The sequence below is a fragment of the Phyllostomus discolor genome, chromosome 8, assembly GCF_004126475.2.
Source record: "Phyllostomus discolor isolate MPI-MPIP mPhyDis1 chromosome 8, mPhyDis1.pri.v3, whole genome shotgun sequence".
Classification (NCBI taxonomy): Eukaryota; Metazoa; Chordata; class Mammalia; order Chiroptera; family Phyllostomidae; genus Phyllostomus; species Phyllostomus discolor.
The window spans coordinates 63,147,755-63,156,113 of record NC_040910.2 but is presented as its reverse complement, the minus strand read 5'-3'; the positions used below and the strand labels follow the sequence as shown (position 1 = coordinate 63,156,113).

The following is an 8,359-nucleotide window of genomic DNA, read 5'->3' as shown; positions in this document are numbered from 1 at the left end:
TTGTATCTGGTGAATCAACCACCAAAATAGCCAAGTCTGATACTTTTACCAACTGCTTGGAGGCAGTTCCAGTATGGACTAAACTTAGAGCCACCCCTCCTTCTGCTCTTCATTGGCAACCTGAGTCCTTTTTCATTGTCTGATATGGTGTAGGGAATATCGGTGTGCTGAAGCTCCATGACAGGGAGGGAAAAGGCTAGAATTAAAAAAAAAAAGGGATCCCCATTAAAGAACTCAACAGGGAGCTGATGTTGTAGAGAAACACATCTTCCTAGGAATCAAACTTTAGGGCTTTCCCACCTCCACTTTATGGAGGTCTAACTGCTTCTGGCTAAAAATGGGGGTTTGCAGGTGTATTCCAGCCTCCTTCTTCATGACTGTGTCTGAATATGCCATCGTTTCTTCAGGGCCAGCTTTGGCGAGGACTGTCACCCAAGCATTCACATCGGTGCTGTGTCCGCAGGCAACATAAGAGGCTCTGTCGCCCCTGGCAGGAGAGGCCATGGCCACATACACCTGATTATCGACAGCCTGGATCACTGAGGCATCACACAGCAATCTGGTCCAATGGTTGAGTTCAAAGCTGAAGGATATACACCAGCTGGCAGCCTCTTTGTGCATAGATTTGTGCAGGTTCTGCAAAGCAGAAATTGTAGCAGACACCCAGGCCCACGCTGCAGGAAGGAGTCTCAAATATGGAGAAACTATCACCAGGACCCAATGTTTTGGATCCTTGAAATGTAATTTTCCCAAGAATATCAGTGTCAAACACATGGAGCTTTCTGTGCTTTACCAGGGAAGTCCCATCAGGCCCAAACCCGGCACAGGCCTCATGTGATGTGCCAGTGTCCTCCTCAGGGCTGGAACCTCCAGTGAGATACAGGCTGTGCTCCTTTGCTACCTCAGAAAACTTGTGTGTGCATTCATTGGGCATTTTCTCTGCATTTTCAGGAAAGTAGCTCGTGTCACGTGGAGAATTAAAACATCCTGGCAAAGAACCTATTCTGGCTCCTTGTGGGCTGCCTTCTAGACAAGGCCAGAAGCTCGAGTGAGATTAATTTGATGGAAGAAACTTGAATTTGGATGACAGCTGAGCGGGAAGGGGCCATGGCTGTCCCTGGGAGTGCCGGGCTCCTGCACGTTTGAGCAGAGGTGTCTGGACTCCCCCAGCCAGTGCCCACCAGGGCGGGACAAGGCTGTCAGAAGCCATTTTGTCTTTTCACTCCCTTGATGTACAAAAAGTTTTAATGTACAAAAGTTTTAAAAGTTGATGAAGTACAATTCATCTATTTTTTATTTGGTTGCTGGGGCTTTTGGTTTCATATCTTAGAAATTATTGCCTAATCCAAGGTGACGATACTTATACCTATGTTTTCTTCTAAGAGTTTTATAGTTTTAGCTCTTACATTTATGTTTTTGTCCCATTTTGAGTTAATTTTTGTATATGTTATGAAGGTAGGGGTCTAAATTCATTCTTTTGCATGTGGATATCCAGTAGTCCCAACCTCATTTGTTGAAAAGGCTATTCTTTTCTTCACTCAGTTGTTGCAGGACCTTTGTTGAAAATCTGTTGGCCATAATGTCATGGTTTACTGCAGGATTCTAAATTGTACTCCAGTGACCTCTATGTCTGCCCTATGCCAGTATCACATTGCCTTGATCACTGTAGATTTATAGTGAGTTTTGAAATCAGAAAGCATTTGTTCTTCAACTTTGTTTTTCTTCTTCAAGATTGTCTTGTCTCTTCTGGGTCCCTTGCATTTCCATATAAATTTTAGGATTACCTTGTCATTTTTTTTCAAGTCAGTAAGGATTTTGAAAGACATAATATTGAATCTGTGATCAATTTGGGTTATATTGTCATCTTAACAATATTGAGTTTTCCAATCCAAGAACATGGAATGTCTTTCCACTTATTTAGGTGTTCTGGATTTCTTTCAGTGATGTTTCATAGTTTTCATTGTATGCCTTGCTCTTCTTGGTTAAATTTATTCCTAGAACTTTATTCTTTTGGATAATGAAATTGTTTTCTTAATTTCATTTTTGACTTGTTCATTGTTATTGAATAAAAATACAATTGATTTGGCTTTTGACCAAGATGTCAGAGTAGTAAATGTGGTGCTCACATCCTCCCACAACCACATCAAAATTGCAGCTCTTCCGGCAAGATGGACGAATAGGTGGACGCACCGTACTTCCTCGCACAACCAAGAACAGAACAACAATAATTTACAACAATGATTTGCAGTAATAATATCAGAACTGTCAGAGGATTTATCTAAATGGAAATCAGACAGCCAAGAAGTTGAAGTAGACCCGTACATTCAGACTGGTAGGGGACGACGGGCGCGGGGCTGGCGTGGGTCGCAGGCATGCATAGGTCAGGCGAAATTTGGCGCAAAATCAGCGCGACAGCAATCCGGGGCGCCAGAGCGCAGCGGTGCAGCGGTGATCCCTGAGTACGAAAGCAGCGGCTGGGGGAATCAGTGGGGCAGCGATTGTGGACCAGGGCAGAGCTCACGGCCCAGAAGCCCAGGGAAGTGTCTGACTCCAGGAGAATGGAACGGTCGCCATTGATCCCTCCTGTCCCCGCTCCTGCCCCTGCCCCCACATATAACATCACAATCTAGCGACTGGGGCGCCCAGCCCCGGTGAACACCTAAGGCTCCGCCCCCCACCGTAACAAGAGCGACCAGACCGGAGAAAAAAAAATAAAATAAATAAATAAAATAATAGGAGAGACAGGGAAAGACATAAGACATGTTTCCAGCAGAACAGATCAGTCCCCCAGGACTCATCCTTTTGAGTGACCAAGAAATAGCCAATCTATCAGATGCACAGTTCAAAACACTGGTGATGAGGAAGCTCACGGAACTGGTTGATTTTGGATGCAAATTACATGAAAAAAGGCAGATTACCATAAAAGGGATGCAGGAAGACATATGGAGGAAAGCCAATAGTGAAAGGAAGGAATCTGAGTCTCAAAACAACACAGTGGACCAGAAGGAAGATAGAATCAACCAAGCAGGAAAGCATGATGAAATAAGAATTCAAAAAATCGAAGAAAAGCTTAAGACCATCGAGGACACCTTTAAACGTTCCAACATCCGAATTATAGGGGTACCAGAAGGGGAGGACCAACAAGTGGAAAAGTTATTTGAACAAATAATAAAGGAGAACTTCCCAAACTGGCAAAGGGAACAGTCTTCCAAGAAATCCAAGGAGCGCAGAGAGCCCCAAAGAAGTTGGACCCAAAAAGAAACACACCAAGGCACATCATAATTACATTAGCCAAGGTAAAAACGAAGGAGAGAATCCTAGAAGCAGCAAGAGATAAGGGGACAGTAACCTACAAAGGAGTTCCCACCAGACTGTCAGCTGATTTCTCCAAAGAGACCTTACAGGCAAGAAGGGGCTGGAAAGAAATATTCCAAGTCATGAAAGACAAGGACCTACATCCCAGATTGCTCTATCCAGCAAAGCTCTCATTTAGAATGGAAGAGAAGATAAAGTGCTTTTCAGATAAGGTCAAATTAAAGGAGTTCATCATCACCAAGCCCTTACTTTATGAAATGCTAAAGGGACTTATCTAAGAAAAGAAGATAAAGAAAAGACATGTATAGTAAAAGGACAGCAAACTCACAATTATTAAGAACCACACCTAAAGCAAAACCAGAAGAAACTAAGCAAACAACTAGAATAGGAACAGAACCACAGAAATGGAGGGCACATGGGGGGCTAGCAGTAGGGGTGGGAGGAGGAGAGAGGGGGAAAAGGTATAGAGAATAAGTAGCATAGAATGTAGGTTGAAAATAGATAGGGGGAGGGCAAGAATAGTACGGGAAATGTAGAAGCTAAAGAACTCATAAGTATGACACATGGACATGGACTAAAGGGGGGGAACGTGGGTGGGAGAGGGGGTACAGGGTGGAGGGGAGTGAAGGGGGAAATGGGACAACTGTAATAGCATAATCAATAAAATATATTTAAAAAAATCAAAAAAAAATTGCAGCTCAACTGAAGAACTATCATCATTCAGAACTCTTGAAGCCTAGCTGAACAGAACTCCTATAACTAAATATCTACAGAAGATGCCACACGAAGACTTAGAAAAGGGGCGATTACACACGGACACTTGGCAGTTAAAAATTGGGAGGGATATCTCAGCTTCAGATATCCCCCCTGATTAGCAAGGGTCCCAACCCCACACCAGACTCCACAGCTCAGGATTACAGTACTGGGAAGAGAAGCCCCCATAACTTATGTCTGTAAAAACCAGCAGGGATTGAGGCTAAGTGAGACAGAGGGCTGCTGGAGCACCAGATGTGCTTCTTAAAGGTCCTGTGCATAGACATACTCAGACTCGCTTCCTCTGAGCTTCATCACTGGGCAGCAGCTCAAAGGGCCCCAGGAACATTTGTTGAGGAATTGAAGTGTCTGGCTTCAGGACAAGGGCTGGAGGGGCAGCTATCTCCCAGACAGAAGTGCTGGCAGAGGCTATTGTTCCTTTGCAGAACTCTCCCCCACAGGGCCAGCAGGCAGGTGCCACATTTGAATCTCCATCAGCCTAACACTCTTTACTCCACACTGGTGATTTCCTGAGAAATCACCCCACCCAAATTGTAGCACTATAAGAGCTGCTGTAGGAACTTTTCCGTACAAATGACCTGTTTTGGAATTTCCTAAAATTTAACAAAAATCCACAAACACCTTACAAGAAACACCTGGCATCAGTGTGTCATATATCTCTTGCTAAGTGGCCCCAGGCCTGGCACTAGCAACAGCTGGCCTTAATTCACAGCTTGGCCTCTCCCAGGTACCTCCAAGCCCAGCACAAGTACAGCCACCTGCAGATCACTTTGTAACTCAGGATGGGTGGCTCCAGGTAGGGCACAGGCAGTGGCTGATGTTGACCTGCCCCTCCTGGGAGGCCCTGGAGCTAGTGCACCCAGTGGACAGCTTCAGATCATGCCAGATCATGCCAGAGCACCACTCAGACACCTCTATGAGTGACACATTCAAGGGGCCAACTAGTTGGGCAGCAGAGTCCCAGTGAAGCGAGTCTTGCTCCAGGGGATCAGCCCCTGCACAGCAGCTCCTCTGCTGTGGTCACAGCCAGGCCTCACAACCAATTGGCCTGGAGGCGATAAAGCCTTCCTCTTGATGTACCAACAGTAATAAAGGCTCAGCTACAACAAGAAATTGTACACAGGCCACATGGGGAGCATACCTGAAGTGTCCCACTCAGGTGATAGGAAGCTATGCCACTGTGCTACTATGTAAGGACACTACCAAGACCAGGAGATGAAGCTGCTCTACCTAATACATAGAAACATACACAGGGAGAAGACAAAGGAGCATGGCCCAAATGAAAGAACAGAATAAGACTCCAGAAAAAGAGCTAAACAAAATGGAGACGAGCAATCTACTAGATGCGGAATTCAAAACACTGGTAATAAGGGTGCTCAGGGAACTTAGGGGAAGAGTGAGGACTTCAACAGAGAGAGAGGAAACACAAAGGACCAGTCATAAGTGAAGGAAACACTAACTGAAATGAAGAATACATTAAAGGGAATCAACAGTAGAGCAGATAAAGCAGATGATTGAGTCAACAATTTGGGAAATAAAGTAGCAGAAAACACCCAATTAAAACAGCAAAAGAAAAAAAAAATCCCCCCAAATGAGAATAGTTTAATGGGCCTCTGGGACAACCTTAACTGTACCAACATTCACATCATAGGGGTTACCAGAAGGAGAAGAGAGAGAACAAAAAATGGAAAATCTATTTGAAAAAATAATGATGGAAAACTTCCTTAACCTGGTGAGGAAAATAGACATACAAGTCCAAAAAGCACAGATGGTCCCAAACAAGATGAACCCAAAGAGGCCCACTCCAAAACACATCATAATTAAAATTCAAAAAGGTAAAGATATAGAGAGAATCATAAAAGCAGCAAGACAAAGCACAGAGCTGCCTACAAAGGAGCTCCCATAAGACTGTGAGCTGATTTTTCAACAGAAACATTTCAGGCCAGAAGGGATTGGCAAGAAATATTCAAAGTGATGAAAAGCAAGGACCTACAGCCCAAATTACTCTACACAGCAAAGCTATCATTTAGAATTGCAGGGCAGATAAAGGGCTTCCCAGACAACAAAAAGCTAAAGGAGTTCAATCACCAAGCCAGTATTATATGAAATTTTAAAGGGACTTCTTTAAGAAAAAGAAAAAATGGTGGGCCCTGCCTTGGTCATGATGATCCATAGCTTCCAGAGCAGCCACCAGGACTTCTTCCTTTGGGCCTGGAGGTAGGCAGCAGCTGAGGCTGATATCATGAAGTTAGCAGATGTGAATTTAGCTGACTAATTGCATATGCCATTTCTCTCCAGAATGATGTTTGGAGACAACATGGCTTAAGAATAGAGCATGGTTCTGGCCTTGGGTTTGAGTTCAATGCTACAGGTGCATGCAGATGTGTAAGCAGCTACTGAGGAACGTTTGGAGAACCTGTCTTCACAAGTGACCTGGAGCAGGTCAGAGCAGGAATACTGCAATGAAGTTATTAAACCACACAACTGGACCTATACAGTAGATTATAACAGAATGTTACTTGGAGAGTCTCTTAGGTTAAATGTTGTACCTACAACAGATCATACAGATAAAAAGAAATTTTTAAGTCAGAGAACAGATTATGTTTTTGGAAGAAGTTCTCCCGTTTGAGGATGAATTTCACAGTCATGGAGTTTTAAGCCTAAGAGTGAAAATTAGAGTCATGCCTTACAAGGTTTTGTTTTGTTTGTTTTTGCTATTGTAGTTTTTCTTGAGAATCGATGGAAGGCTTATAGGAATATAAATGAAGTAAATGCTCCAAATAAAAGGTATAGGGTGACTGAACCGGTAAGACAACAGAATGCATATGCTGCCTACAAAAGACTCACTTTAGGTTGAAAGATGTACATAGACTAAAAGTAAAGAGATGAGAAGATTTTTTTTTAAATGGGAACAAACAAAAAAGCTGGGGCAGAAATACTTACACCAGACAAAATAGACTTTAAAACAAAGGCTACAACAAGAGACAAAGAAGGACCCAGCAATTCCACTTCTGGGCATTTATCTGAAGAAACCCAAACACTAACTCGAAAAGACATATACATCCATATGTTCATTGAAGGATTATTTATAATAACCAAAGTATGGAAGCAACTTAAGTGTCTGTGACTAGATGAATAAATAGATAAAGAAGAAGTGGTGCATATATACAGTAGAATATGACTCAACCATAAGAAAAATAAAATTTTGCCATCTGCAACAATATGGATGGACTTGGGGGTTATTATGATAAGTTAAATAAGTCAGACAGAAAAAGGCAAATGTCATATGATTTCACTTATATGTGGAATGTAAAAAACAAAATAAATGAACAAGTAGAACAGAAATTGATACAGTTTGATTGATACAGAGAAAATTTTGACAGTTGCCAGATTGGGGGGTTGGCTGTTGAGGAGGTGGGTGGAAAAAGTGAAGAGATTAAGGAGTACAGATTGGCAGTTACAAAATGGTCAGGGGGATGTAAAGAACAGCACAGGGAGTGCCGGCCAAGATGGAGGCATAGGTAGCCACACTGTGCCTCCTCGCACGACCAAGATAAAGACAACAACAATTTAGAAACAGAATAACAACCAAAACTGACAGAAAATTGATCTGAATGGAAGTTGGACAACCAAGAAAATAGACGTGTTCATCTAGACCGGTAGGAGGGGTGGAGTCTGGCAGCTGGCCGCGGGGTGCAGCACGGAGAGCAGAGAGCATTGGGACCGAGCGTGTGAGGCATCCAGGGTGCACAAGACTGCAGTGGGTGGACTCTGAATGCACAACCGGCAGCTGGCAAACCCGGCTGAGAGGTGGCAACCGACAGACCCAGCGAGGCAGCAATTGTGAATCATGGCACTGTGAGCAATCCAGGATCACAGGGCTGGGAAATAGAGCCTTGGGGCACTGATTGAGGACACCTATGGGGATTGAGGAGCAGGGGAAGGACTCCCAGCCTCTCAGGAGAGGGTCCTTGGAGGGTCCCACAGCGTGCACAAGCCCACCCACACAGGAATTGGCACCAGAGGGGTCCAGTTTTGCTCAGGGAAGCAGCAGAAGGGACTGAGGTCCCACGGAGAGTGGAGCAAGTGCCATTGTTCCCTCTCAGACCCCACCCCCCACATACAACATCACAAGCCAGAGACTGAGGTGGCCCCACCCTGGTGAACACCTAAGGCTCTACCCCTCATATGTAACAGGCGTGACCAGAACAAAGGAAAAAAAAAAGAAAGAAGAAGAAAAAGATGGCTCAAACAGAACTGGAAAGCCCCA

The 8,359-nt window shown here is 44.1% G+C and overlaps 2 pseudogenes; one reads left to right on the top strand and one right to left on the bottom strand.

Moving 5' to 3' along the window:
* Positions 1-202: 202 nt before the first annotated feature.
* Positions 203-1,109, bottom strand: LOC114514959 (annotated as a pseudogene).
* Positions 1,110-6,250: 5,141 nt separating this feature from the next.
* LOC114515383 lies at positions 6,251-6,969 on the top strand (annotated as a pseudogene).
* The last annotated feature ends 1,390 nt before the right edge of the window (positions 6,970-8,359 follow it).